General features: G+C 35.0%; 1 protein-coding gene across 1 annotated transcript in view; it reads right to left on the bottom strand.

Moving 5' to 3' along the window:
- PRUNE2 (prune homolog 2 with BCH domain) overlaps window positions 1–14660 on the bottom strand; it is a gene marked incomplete at both ends in the record, with an annotated part of 135167 nt that overhangs the window by 72629 nt on the left and 47878 nt on the right. The window lies entirely within an intron of this gene.

Genomic DNA, 14660 nt, shown 5'->3' on the forward strand with positions numbered 1-14660 from the left:
TAAATTTTTAGTATTGACTTATTTCCATAAATTAATGGATAAAGTATTTCCATATAGCAAGATATTTCACCAGAGAATGCAAAACAATGTCCAGGATCCTAATAAATACTGTTATGTCTGAAATGAGTTATCTCAGTAGTGACTTGGGCTCAGATTTATTGTACAGTTCATCAACTTCTCAGCATGCTGGATAATGAATGTTTCATTTACATTGCTAATTGCCAAGCCATGGTTCCTTCAACCTTTAACCCTTACGCTTTATCACATTATCACCATATGTCAATATAATTGCATTTAACATTCCAAATAACTAACTTTTTCATGAGGTCAAGAGATCCTTTTTTTAAAGCTTTACCAGTAGGGTATCTTTAAAACTACCATTAAAAAACAGTGTTATACAGATACTGCAAAACTAATGCAATTTTTTCTTTAGCAAAACAAAGCTCCTATCTTCTGACCCTAAATAAGTGATTTTCCACTGAACTCTGTATTTCCTTATTGTAACTAAATCACCTGAGAGCTTCAACTTTCCTGTCTGTGATTATGGAATACTATCAACTAAGACCTAATATGAAATATGTTCTGTACATGCATGACGTTTTTTAATCTAGCTTTCTTTGATTTGTGGAATTATGCAGCTAATGTCACATATTGTATAATCTTGATCTTCATTTTGCTTTGCCCAAATAGTAAAATATGTTACTACAGGCACCATCCAAGGAGGTTATGTCTGGGGTATAGCAGCATTGCTATTCGTAGTCATAAAATTACACCTTACCTCAGTGGACACTACACTGTATCTTACCTCAAGGATACCCTTTGGAGAATTTTACTTTACTCAGCTCCTGAAAGCCCCTTTCTTTCAGTTGACCTTGACCACAAATAGTTCTTCCAGTTCTGAAGCCTGCACTGTCAATAGTTTTAAACTTGCAAAGATTATGCCAAATCATACACAGAATAAGCTGTTCTGGAAAAGGATTTTACTGCCAGCTGGAAATGAGCCCATTTTTATGTTTGCACTACAGTAATTATATTAGTCAAACTTAAGAATGCAATGACCCTTCTCATTGATATAGTTCATACAGAGAAACCCTAGCCTCTCTCAATTTATTTGAAAAACACTTTGACAAGGTGCTCTCTGAACATGCCTGATTTTCAGAAAGTTAGAAATTTATTTCTCAAGAAAGACCTGAGTCAGAAAACTAGATGCACCCTCACAGACAGAAATGAGCACCATACTGCATTAGAATAAAGAAAATGGTAATTAAAGACAAAACAGAGTAAGCCTAATTCATTTTTCATGTAGCAAAAAAGAAGCAAAAAACAACACATTACACAGGAGGTAGGTAGAGACAACCCTGTATTTCTCATGGCTCCCGTGTTGTTCCTCCTAGTCTGCAGAAATGGAGGCTGGGGGGAGACCTCATCACTCTTAACAACAGGAGGTACCTGCAGAGTGGAGGGTACTGGTCTCTTTTCTCAGGTGGCAAGTGATAGGATGCACAGAAATGGTCTTGCAACAGAAAAGCTGCATTAGGGTAGGTTTAGATTTGACATTAGGAAGAATTTCTTCTTGGAGAAGGTGTATAGCATATCCTATACCTTGCTTATTGTTTTATGCCTTTATGTTCTGTGCCGTATTAACTCATTCTCCTCTTTTACCATGATTTTGTATCTTTTCTCCGACTCTTAGAGTGTCCCTTCTGATCAGACATAACCACTGAAAGCCTTCTTTCAGTTTCTTCCACCACCCACTTCAACTGCAGGAACATCACCAGAGTCTACGCACAAGACACTACAGCATGATAACCATAGTTTACAAGTCTTAAACTAGAATGGAGCTGCAGGCACGGAACACCCAGTCTTATGAAGTATCTACACCCTTCTCCTGCAACTTGCAAATACAAAATAGGTTTGAGACCGTTAACATGTCTCGCTTGCTGGGTCATGAGGCTGTTAACATGACCCACTTGCCAATCTTTTTCAAATCACCTGCAGTGTCCACCCAACCATTTATCATTTCTCTACTGATCATCATGATGGATGTCATGGAGAAGGACTGTTTCTGCTCCCCACTAGCTTGGACAAGACATAGCCTTCTCATTTAGCTATACATAAAACATGAGAAAAGGCATGAACATCAGAACCATAAAACCCCTTTGAATTAGATTAGGACCAGAAATGTATGTATTTTTTTTTTTCTTTGAAGTGTTTCAATCCATTAAATATATACAAAAAGGTAAAAAAATAATAATCAAATTCCACATTACCACTGGGAAGTGAATGTTCCTACATGCACACCAGCTGAGACTTAGTGCAAGTATTTTGCCTAAAAGAATTCCTAAATATGAGGAACTTTTAGCTGTATATGTCAAACAGTGCGTTCCTAGCAGATTTAAGCATATTGTGGTTATCCATTTCCAGCTGCTTCTGTGGAGTCAAACTTTGTTTTTATGTTAACAGATAACATTATCATTACATTTTGTGAAGAATAATAGCATCAAGCATAGACACATCACTGGCTGTGCAGAACACTATTTGAAAATATGCTTGGTTTTTGAGTCTTTAATAATGGATCAAAAATACAGGCAGATTCAATGCCATTTTATGTGTGTTCAGAATATGACTTCAGAACAACTAAGGGTACAGTACACAGGGGATCCCCCATCCCTTAATTTATTTTAACCTCCCAACCATTCCAGCTGACAGAAGACAAGATAAACTGGCATTTGTCTAAGCTGGTGAAAGCACAAAGTCTACAGACCCCAAAATAGTCACCTGTGACACCTGACTTGAAATAGCTGATATTCATAGAAATTTAAATACATATATAAAAATTAGTAAAATAACTACTTTCATGGTTCTGCCCACCAGGGCATCTTGAAAATCACACTTTGGATTTTACTGGTGCACTGATAGTACTATAAGTCCACAGGAAGTGAGGCTGAAGTTTGACTTCTGAGTAAATATTGGTTTATACTAAAAACACAACTCCATTACCTCAGAGGAACTGTGTAAGTGTAACTGACTGGAACACTGTAAACAATTAGGATAATGATATACATGAAGGAAGAATTCATACTAGACCATAAAACAACCAATATTTTCTATTTATTCATCTACAAGTATTTACAGATTATTTCATAGAGATCAACAAAATGCAGCATACTGGAGGAGTATAAAATACCCAAGAATAAACAGAGGAACAAAACTGCCCATTCCAATTAACTCCTGTTCAAAACACTGAACAAAGAGAAATCATACACTACTGCAAGAACCAATATAAAATTTAAATAGGCAGCCTGGAGATCTTATATATACCTACCTGTGGAGACTGGTTGACCTCAGACAAACATTTGACAGGATCCAAAGGAAGTTTCATATTTATTTGAACCTAACACCTGTAGATGTTGCAAGCAAAGCAGCGTGTCTTGAAGACTTGGAAAAAATGACTATTGAAGTTTCCTCTAAATATGATGCATGCACAGTTCTCAATTATTTGGCTGACTCCTCAGATCTGGAATGAGAATGTCCAGGCGAGAATGTGCAGGCTCCTTCCCAGAATAGAGAGTATCCAAACAGGGAGGAAGGAAGGTCTATTCTATACCCAGAGTTCTGTTGTACAAATCATAAGGCAGAGGACAAGACTTAAACTATTTTTTTTTTTTATTATTTGTTTGTTTGTTTTTACGGTATTTTCCTTTTAGCTGTTTCATACTTGTAATTACAAGTGTGCAATGTCAGCAATTTCTGTTTTTCAGAACTATGTATCTGTTTCTGCAATGAAATTTATTTTGCACAGATGACCGTACAATGTGTCTGTTCCTAACTGTAAAACAAAGATTTATTTGTTTGTTTAAATATAGCAATGTGAAAAATCCTTTAATTCTCAGAGCTGGAAGCACTAATGAAAGAGGGCGCACTTGAGTTACTGGTACATGCTCAGTACTTCGTGCTGCTCTCCAGCAATTTTCTATGCCGATATGCTCAGGAGTGAGGCTGACATAGTTCCAAAGAGGTCCTGAGGTTCCTCCTCTCATAGTTCCAAAGAGGTTCCAGTTAGGGCAGGAAAGTGCCAAGAGAGAGAAGGTAAACCTCAGAGAGAAAGCAAGCATGTATGCCAACAGCAAGAGATACACCCGGGAGATCTCGGGAGATGGGAACATCAAAATATTGATACCAGGGATTTCCACAGTTTTAAGTCTCAGAAAATAAGATAAAATAATAAAAAAAAAATCCATACTATTATTTATTGTGTATCTCCATCATTGCCTGTTCCAAATTCTAGCAATGGACCAGAGCATCAACTCATTCACTCAGCTGGTGATCCTCCTGCAGAGGCCCAGGAAAAAGCTGGGACGCCTCATGCTACTGCGAGAGCAGCCAAGCTTTCACCAGCGGCCCATCATGGAGAGAGCTGGGCCCAGGGGGCCTGGCAGCAGGCCCGGCTGGAGCCAGGGGCATCACTCACATGCTGCTCCAACAAGTCAGCCTCATGGCAAGACAAACTCAGCATTTCTGTCTTCACAAATTCCCAGCCAAGGGGCAAATACACGTATACGAAATGGAACACCACAGTTATACGTGCTGAACCTGAATGTGTTTCAACTCAGTTTACAAAACAAAACAAACAAACAAACAAAAAACACAAACAACACACAACACAACAAGAAAAAACAAAAATGGGGGTGTGGGGAGAATATTAATATTTTCATTGCCTTTTTTTTCCTGTTCACTCACTGTGTGTTTACCATAAATTAGACCTGCTGAGAGTGTGATGCTGAGCAACCCATATGGCAAATACTCAACGGAGAGATGTGAGAGGAAAATCACTTTTTCGTTTCTGAATTATTTCTAGTCCCTTTATTTAGAAAGTCTTGTTTAATAGCAAATGCTGAGAAACAACCATGCTAGTGCTATTTATATATAGATGACAAACTTTTAAGGCCAAAACAATACATTTTCAGTAGAATAGGATTCTGTTCCTGATGAAATCAGACAAAAGACAGCACTTAGTGCTCAGTTACAATTTTTTGTTTTAAAGCACAATTGCAGGAGTTTACCAATCAGTATTTGTACAATTGCCATTTATTCAAATTAATCCCTGAACCCTTCTTTAGATTAAACAATCCACAGGTAGTTTAAATCCACGGTGTTCTAAGAGTCAAAGAGCCGACCTAACAGTTCCTCATTTCAGGAACTAAATTAGTCTATTCTAACCTTTTTCATTTCTAGTCTAGGACAAATACTTGGAAACACAAACATAATCAGCATATGAAGATGTATGGCATCCATGAAACCTATAAATAAATAAATAATCCAATTCTGGACATGCAATCCAGGCCCAGAATGCAGATCATTCTGGTGAGCTTGCAGTAGTGAAAAGAAAGGGGTAAAGACTGCAGGAAGCCTCCCTGTGGAATGCTTACCTTTCTGGGTCTATAACGTTGTGTTTTTCTGTGTTTTTTTTTGTTTGTTTTGTTTGTTTGTTGGCAGGGGAGAGCCAAGTTTTCTGAAAATTTATTGGAAATGTGACTAAGAAAAAGGTAACAATCAGATTAAAGAACACCTAGTAGTGAGGTCTGTCCTGCAAAAAGAACCCAAACTGGCAATAAATAGATACTAACTTTAAGCTTTTGCTTAAAAAGCAAAAAAAAATAAAAAAAAAAAAGCATGGATTCTAGCTTTGGCAAAGCTAGAATCCATGTAGGACAGATTTTTCTTCAACTGGTTTAGTTGTTAATGCAACAGAAGAAACATTATCCTGCAAGGAAGACAGAATTCTGCCAGATTCTAGTACTAGCTGTATCATCCTGGTAGACTTGAGCCAAACAAACCGCAAACCAGTACCAAATTCATTACTTCTTTTGTAAAGATGGAAGGTAACATTCTCCCAAACACAAAAGGGTTGTTTAAATGCCTGAATGCCCCATCTCACAAAAGGGTTGTTTAAATGCCTGAATGCCCCATCTCTACAATGCAAATAACGTGATTTCATTTAGAAGATAAAATTATCAGCTATTATAGTTTTCATTTGGTATAAGCACAGTGGCCTCAATAAACTTGTTCCTGTTTTATATCAGCATAAATGTTGTGTTCATATTGTTTCCAGAACGAATCCTGGAGGGTAGCTATCAGATACATGTAGGAAATTTTAATCCATTAAGAGTGGGTTGATCACAGAGGAAGTAAGTATTCAGTCCTACCACTATTTTTATTTATTTTTTTAACCTGAACAGTAATGAGAGCTTTATGGCTTAGTATAAAAAAAAATAAAAAATAAATCACTAGAATTATACTAGTATGAGAAAGGAATCTCTCTCCATAGCTAAGTTTTCAAAGCATGATGTTATTGTATAAACATAGTTCACAAACATGGAGAAATAAAATCTTGAGATTCAAATTACTAAGAATCATTCTTCAGAAAAAAATAATTAAAAAAATAAACTGGATACTTTTCAGGAAAAATATTCTAGAAATCTAAGACCTTGGATATCTTCTAATAGAATTATCATAATCAATAAATTCCATCTTTTGGAATTTCCATTCATTGTGCTTAGCAACTTTAACTTATTATAATTATTTCATAAATGGGCTGGTTTCAGGACTAAAAAAATAGCATATTTATACTTAAAGAGAATCTCTTATGGACAAACATAATACAAGTCTCTACCCACATAGCAGGGTAAAATTACCTCAAAGGCATTTTTTTACTTGGTACACTATTTATATAGTCTACACAGAATAGAAAAAAATGTTCAAGAAGTAAGACATCGCAATAGTTGCGATATACATAGGAGTTACGAATGTCAGCTTTTCTAGCATCAAAGAGCCTGTAGGTTAGACATTTTTTGTGTTCACTTGAATAGAGAAAATAAAATTTACACAATATCTATAGAGTTGCAGGAGACAGGGTATTTTTTGGTGAGAAACATTTATGGAACAGCTTTACAATAAAAAATACATTCAGAGAGTCATGGAAGTCATGAATAATTCTGTATACAGAAGCAGTGATCTTTCTGAGTAAAATTTATCTGTCCCTAAAGAGAAAGAAAATTTCCATTCTTCAGTAGCATTACAGCTGGTGTTTTAAGTTACTCCAAATTTGAGTACTCGGACAGTGACTGAAGGGTTTCAGCTTGAATCATATTCTGCATTTTGATCTCTGTATAAATAAATTCTGAAGTTTTTAGTCAGACACTTGACTTCAAGCAAGCTTCAGAGCATATCCAGTTGCACACAGTTATAAGAAGGATCTTCCCTGCTACCATCTAACCAGAGCACATAAAAGCTGAAGAAACTTACATAGCACTTGATTTAACTAAATCAAAATTCCAGAATGTTCCTACATTTTAAGATGACTGATAGTTGCAGGATTAGGCTCATGCTACATAGCAGAAGGTATAAAATTCAACAGTGTGTGCTAATAACATAGGCTATCGTAATGTTTAGAGTGATAATAGTCACTTAAATGCCTGTACAAAAGGTGTTTATGCACATGCTTTGCCAAACAGATGGGACAAAATGAATATTTTAAGACACAGCAGATAAACTGTTGTTTTTTCTGCACAAAAATGTCACTATTCTCAGTAAATATTGCAGGATTTAAAGGGTTTTTGTTTGTTTGTTTTAATTTTATAATGAAAAATACAAAAGCAGTCACCAAGAAAGACATTTGGTTAAAGTATTGATCTGTCACTTCCTGTGGACATCCTGTGGACATAACTGCTGCCTTCTGCAGTAATACTAACACCAGCAAACACAAAAGATGTCATTTTACTTAAAACTTAAATTATTTTGTAATCTTGGATCAACAGTTGAATTTCCTACATTAAGTTTTTCTTACACAATAGGCAAAGAAAAATCATAAACTAGATAGCAGAAAAACAAACCTAACTTTTCTGTAACATGTATATTGTTGTTATCCCTAGCTATTATCAATCCCTATTTTCACGCATTATGGCCAGATCTCAAAATATTAAATGTTTAAGTTACATTTTAAATTAACATAAGAAAAACTGTATTGTATTTCATACAAAAAACTATTTTATGCTGAACATTTCTCAAAACAGCACCTCCCGCTGTCAATGTCTATGCCCCATGAACAGCTGAGCTGAGATGCTACTGACAAGAACTAGGAGAGTACACAAATGATAAATTAGTCAGCTTTGTAGAAGTCAGGAATACAGCCCAATAATGGTATTGTAGATATTGTTTTATTTAGCTGAGACATACTGCATATTCTAGAGCTGTATTTCATAAAGATATTCAGTATGTATAATAAAAGAGTTTATGCAGCAAAATACATTTCATAAATGTATTTGTAAAAGAAAATAGAGTTTATCTTCTTGAATAACACAGTTGTAAATATAATCACATTTTCATTGTAAATGTTAGTATTTTAATCTAACATGTATGTTTAGCCGTTTAATAATTCTCACAGTTATTTTATTTTTATTAACTTCTGAATTAAGATTGAACAAAGCCACTAAAGGAAAAGCTATAAACAATTGCAGAGGCCAAATTTACACCAGAATTCACACAAAATTTAACAGATGAAGTCTATCCAATTTCTTCAGACACTGAAATAAACTCAAAATCAACATACACATCATTGCAGAATGGATGTCACTGTATACTTCAAACATTCTTAAAAGGTACTGCAAGAACAATGCTTCTGATGCTTCTGCTTTACTACATGATTTATGACAGCAGTATAGAAGAAAATAATCAAATGCACCTTCCAAAAATGACTATTGAATAAAGTATTATTGAACGTTTTAAGCATGGGCTGAGTTGGACTTACTGATAAATCTAATTGTCTTGGCCAATCTTACAAATTTACTTTTTCCCCCCACACACACACCAAGACGGACCACAATAAACACCTTGCCTGATTCTCTGACAGCCTACGTTACTTCGTTTAGAACTATTTCACTGAGCAGGTAAACTTCATCCCATATCACCCTCATATCATCTCCTGGTCTTGACTTTAAAACTACAGTGCTAGAAATCATGATAATGAACGTTGGTTTTGCTGTCATTTGATTTCATGTAGTTAGTTAAGAAGCACTTAAACAATCTAGGGTTCTCCCCACCAGTTTCCTCTCATACTTTTAGAAATGAATAAATAACTGCAACAGAGAATTCAGCAGGTCTGCCTCCACTCTCCCCACCTTGGATCATACTCATTGCAGTTGAGGTATTTAGTCTGACCTGAGGCATCAACACAAGAGTCACCATCCTCCAGAACATGCATTCTGATGCTTAAACGTGAGTGTGGTATTTACAGTAATGCATGTTTGACTGCTTTACACAGTCCTATAAGGGGATGACTTAACCTTCCTAATACTTCTAAAAAAGCAAATCGAATTATACTTAAGCCTTGTGCACTATGTATGTTATACATTTTCCTACAGGCAGATCTCACAAACTGACATTTTAAGACCTTAATTAAGGTTGATTTATTTACAAATGGTATGTTTTCAACTCTCAGAAATGATGTATTTAATGTTTTATTTTTAAACACAATTAAAAAATAATATATAAATATATACATACTGCAAATGTAATACAGATAACAAATTCATTTAAGCCCATTTATGCACATTAGTGACACACCATGTGGCAGAAAGACTAGGACTACAAGAAGACCCCTTGGCGATTTATTTTATATTAAATCCCTAATGGCCTCTTCTCATCTTTGCAAAAATATGCACAGAAGTCCAGACTATGCAGCCATTGAAATGAATGGTTATTTATTTGCTAAACGAGAACCCTATGTTTAATGTTCCTTAGACATAAGGTAGTCTGCAAAAGTCGCATTCCTACAGCTCCATACATCATTTATTTTACATACCCTAACTTCTCACAACAGGCATCAGAAAAATATCTCTAAACAGCATTGCTATTGTAAGTTACTGTGAATTTTGTTTCCAATTCCATTATTGGAAGATTAAATGTTAACATGTTTACTTGGGGTTTTCTTCTTGTTTTGTTTTTAGCATTAAAAACAAATTCATGGACCAATCTGATCTCATTTGAAATATGTTTATATTTATACCACAAGAAAAAAGTTCCAAGTACGTAACTATGGCCCAGTCATTACAGATAGACAACAAAGGTTCAAACCTTCAAACAAATCTTAAAGACTCGCTTAACTGGGTGCAATAGCCTACCTAGTACTTGTTTGACATGCACCAGCTATGACAGAGATCCTTGCTTTGCTTTACAGAAGTATTAAAAGCATCACTTTTCGTAATACACATATAAACTTCTCCAAATTAGAAGCATTGTTGCAAGCCATCCTACTACTACAAAACAGTCTGAAAATCAGATTGTCTCTCTGACATCAGACTATTTATCTATTGGGAAGTGGATCCAGTGTGCTCCCAAACATTTAAAAATCTCCCAAGTTCCAGTTGCTGTGTGTTTCTCAAAGACAAAACCACAAAGAGGAAACTTGTTGCATGAGCTTGTTTTCCCTTGACACTATTCCCAAATCATTTGTACTACTAAGTGGTATCTTTTTGCCCTGTTTTCAACTGCCTGCCTTGATTCTCCCTGGAGGAATTTTGATTTTTCTATCATCCTAACTTATTCCAAGTTCTGTGAGTAGTTAGAATAAATGTTCATGAAGCAGAAGATTAAGGATTGGTTGGGCTAGTCCAACAAATGCATTATTAAGCTTCAACATATTGAGCCATTTCGAGTAAACCAAATGCTCGTGAAACCTGAACATCATTCTGGTGCAGTAGACTTAAGAAAGCAGAGGATAGATTTCTCTTTACGAAGTAAGTATTCATTTCTCAGGAAAAAAATGACTTTCACAGAAAGTCACATTGAGAAGATATTTCTCATTTCGTAGAGAATTCCAGCAGAGATCAAGCAAAATATACTCTCAGGGTATAACATAATGTAATAGAAATTAACTGTAATGCATGCATTGAATTTTGCTACAGTATCCTATGAGTAATCGTTATTATGACTTGTGAAAACTTTCTGGCAAAGGCAACAAAAATAACTGTGATCTGGTCTCTAAGTCTTTTGTCACACATCTAAAAAAAAAAATCCACAATACATATGAAATCCAAGTGATACACACTATGGCAGCCAGTCACTGGAGACACAGGTCTGATCTCAACTTACGACTTTAATGCCACCTAAATCCTGGAAGCACAGATAGAAAAGTAGTTGTCTCAAAAAAATGCAAAGCTTCACATAGATTCTCATAAAAAAATAAACTCCCCTGCATGAAATGCTTTCCCTGACTTTATTACTTACATCAACATTTTCTATTCCTTCAACAGTTGAAAGACTCTTATCAGGACACTTAAAAATCATACAGTTGACAACTAGTGAGCCAACAAAGAATGGGTCTAAACCACAGAACGTTCATTAATATTTACACACAAATAAAGCTTTGAGATCAATTGCATTACTATTTTTGCATTTATGTCTTCCTTCATGAGAAACTGTTGAGTGCAGCAGTGTGCCTCCATGTGTCCTACATGCAATAACACTAAGTAATTAGTAAGTATTAACTTACAATTGATGATTTATTAATTACCGTCTTTTCCTTCCTTATAAAATACAGAACCTAGAAAACATTCCCACAGGTAATATGAAATGTGTATCTTTACTAATAAAAGTAGGGTTTATCGCAACATTTCTAATACAGGCTTTAATTAATTTAGCCACACGGCACATTAATGAAATAAATTTTAAAATTCTCAATTACAGTGGGGAAACTGAGGAGATACATTTTTCTAATACTGTTTTTCTAATACAGGAAAATCAGTGGAAAAGAAGGAAAAGAGACTTAGCTTCAGGTCAAGATTTGGCTGGAAAGAACATCCATTCTGCCAAGAACGGGCATTTTTTTTTCCAGAGTTTACTCTCAACAAAAATCTGTAAAACTTGCCAGAAAAGTTGATATAAGAAAAACGTAAAATCATTTGATAATGTGCTACCCAGGTGTGACATTTGTTAGAATACCTGACTAACTGATCTCTGACTGTCTTTACTATTGTGACATGCTGACTGAAATCATAGCTTGAGTGTTGAGCTATAACTCTTTCATTCTTCATGATACATAGCCAATGCAGCAGGAGATGTGCACTTGTGAACAGCTTACTCTACCCAAGTATAATCATATAATCATCATCCTTGGCCTTAGCAGTATCAGCTACATGATAGAGCACTGAACCATAGCAAATAATTGAGCCTACAGAAAGTACTTTCATGAAAAATGCTTTTACTTATCTGTTGGTTTAAAAAACAATGTGAGATTTCTGAAGAAACAAACACATCAGACATTCAACACCTGCTGCAAAGCCTAGCCTATACTTCATGTTCTTTTATGTTTGATCAGGTAATGTCTGCAGAGCACTTTGAGGAGAAAAAACAAATTATCATCATAATTGCTGAGAAAATCCAGAAGTCACTGAAGTTTATGTATTCTCAGGTCATATCAGAACAGAAATCTAAACTGAATAGAGACATGGGTCTGGACAGTTTTGTTTGTAATTCTGTTATGCGTAGTGTATTGCAGATACTAGATGAAGTAACTTGTACAGAATGTTTTTCCAAGCCACCTACTTTACCATGATGCAGACAACATTGTCCCTGGCTTCCAGACAGCAAGTCTTGTGCTAGTCAAATGCTGTAAATTAGAGAGTTTAGATAACATTTGAACAAAATGCAGTAACGTAATAAATGCAAAACTGATCTCCAGCCCAACCATTAATTTAGCAGTTGTTTTTAACCAAGTATGAGTTTGTAAATGTTAGGGAAAAAACAAAAACAAAACAAAACAGTTACACCTAAAAAAAAAAAAAAAGCTTTTTGATGAAAATATTCACAGCAGAAAAACAGGGAGCAAAATGTAAAGAGAGATGCCCATAACTTCCAGAAAAAAATCCTATCAGAAATGCTAAATAACATTAAGTAATAAAATTGCTTAACAAGTTATGACTAAAAATCATCTAACTTCAGTGAGACCCTAATCACTATGTTCTTTTTACTTGCAACTAAATCTACGTTTCTTTCCCAATGGCTGTTGGATGCATCTCAAGAAAGACAACTGTGAAATTTTTTTTGCTTGACCACCAGATCTTGCAGCTCCTTGAACAAAGCAAGCCAGCATTGAATGTTATTCAGTCACTTAAAAGAGTTCAAAGATTTGCCTGCTTTTAGGACTACGAAAACCTATTGTTGCCAAATTCAATTTGCCACATGGAAGAGAAGCTTCAGGTTATGATCACTTTGAGTATGTAAAGTAGCGAAGATGACTTCAATCATGTTTAGCCAAAGCTAAACATTAGATTTGTGGGGCACAAGGTCTGTATTCTACATAGTCTATGAAACAAAATTAAAAGTAAAATAATAATAATAATAATAATAATAAATTGTTAAGGATGTTAAAAAAAAAATCCAATTTCTTCTTTTTAGGATTTATCCTGCAATACTCTTCCCCCTCCCCATTACTCCCAGCCTCAGCATAATTTTGAGGAGCAAAGTTATGGTTAACAAAGTAGTGTACTTCATGGCTGGTAAAGCCTGCTTACCAATGAGAAGCTAACAGATTCTGCTTTCAGAATTTCAGAACAGATTCTGTTTACCCTTTATAAAATAGCTCTAACTGTAGTAAAGGCCAAAAAATTCAGTGCCATAAACAAGCTCTTAAAAGAGACTTGTAAAATGTTTTTGTAATAAAGTTGACCAGGCCAAAAATACTGCTTTATCCCACCCCCTAAGAAACAAATACACCAGAGTAGCTGCAGAACTGCAGGAGGTATTATAAGATTACTTTTTTCATTTTTTAAAATTAATATATTTTTATTTCAGTACGTAATCACATATTAAGGATATCTCACTACTTAGATAGCAAGATTGATTTATATATTTTACTATGCAAGCTTAATAAAAAAGCAAAATTTTCTGGATAATTAGTGGGATTATGCCAGAAACTTCTTCATCCACAGAAGCACCTTATTTTTTTATAAAATGCCTTAAAACACATTCTGTAAGAAACCTCATAGGATATACACTATTAAGTACTATTCACGTGATTTTTTAAATATCCTTTAATCAAAAATATTAAATCTAAAAGTAAAAAGTAAACGATGACAACTTCATTTGCATGTCACATACAGTAATATTTCTGTCTACTTCAGGTCCAGGTATATTACCACTTATCTCTATAATACCAACTATCTTGAAATAACGATGCAAAACATACCACAGAGGTTTTCTCGTAGCAATTACAAAATGTCTGTAATTGGTCAAGAAGGAAAATTTTGGGCTATCTCAGGAAAACTCATTAGGACAAATCTACAGTTTTAATCCAAACAACCAAAATTCTACAAACTTCTGCCCTGTCGAGGTCCTTTGTTTGTATCAGCATTTTCATTTAGATTAGGTCAGTCCACACATGCATTCAGCAATGGACAAAATTCATTACATAATTTCAAGATAGGCATGGAAGGAATGAAGAACACCCTCTCCTGTCAAAGAGCTGAGAAAGTATTAGACCAGATATATAAATCATATGCCCATATGCCATAACCTAAGTGGAAAGTAGTAACTATCTACTAAGTATAACTGAATGTTCACAACTTCAGTTGGCATAAACGCTGCAGTTAGCTAGTGCCATTGTT

The sequence above is a fragment of the Netta rufina genome (assembly GCF_964035555.1).
Source record: "Netta rufina genome assembly, chromosome: Z".
Classification (NCBI taxonomy): Eukaryota; Metazoa; Chordata; class Aves; order Anseriformes; family Anatidae; genus Netta; species Netta rufina.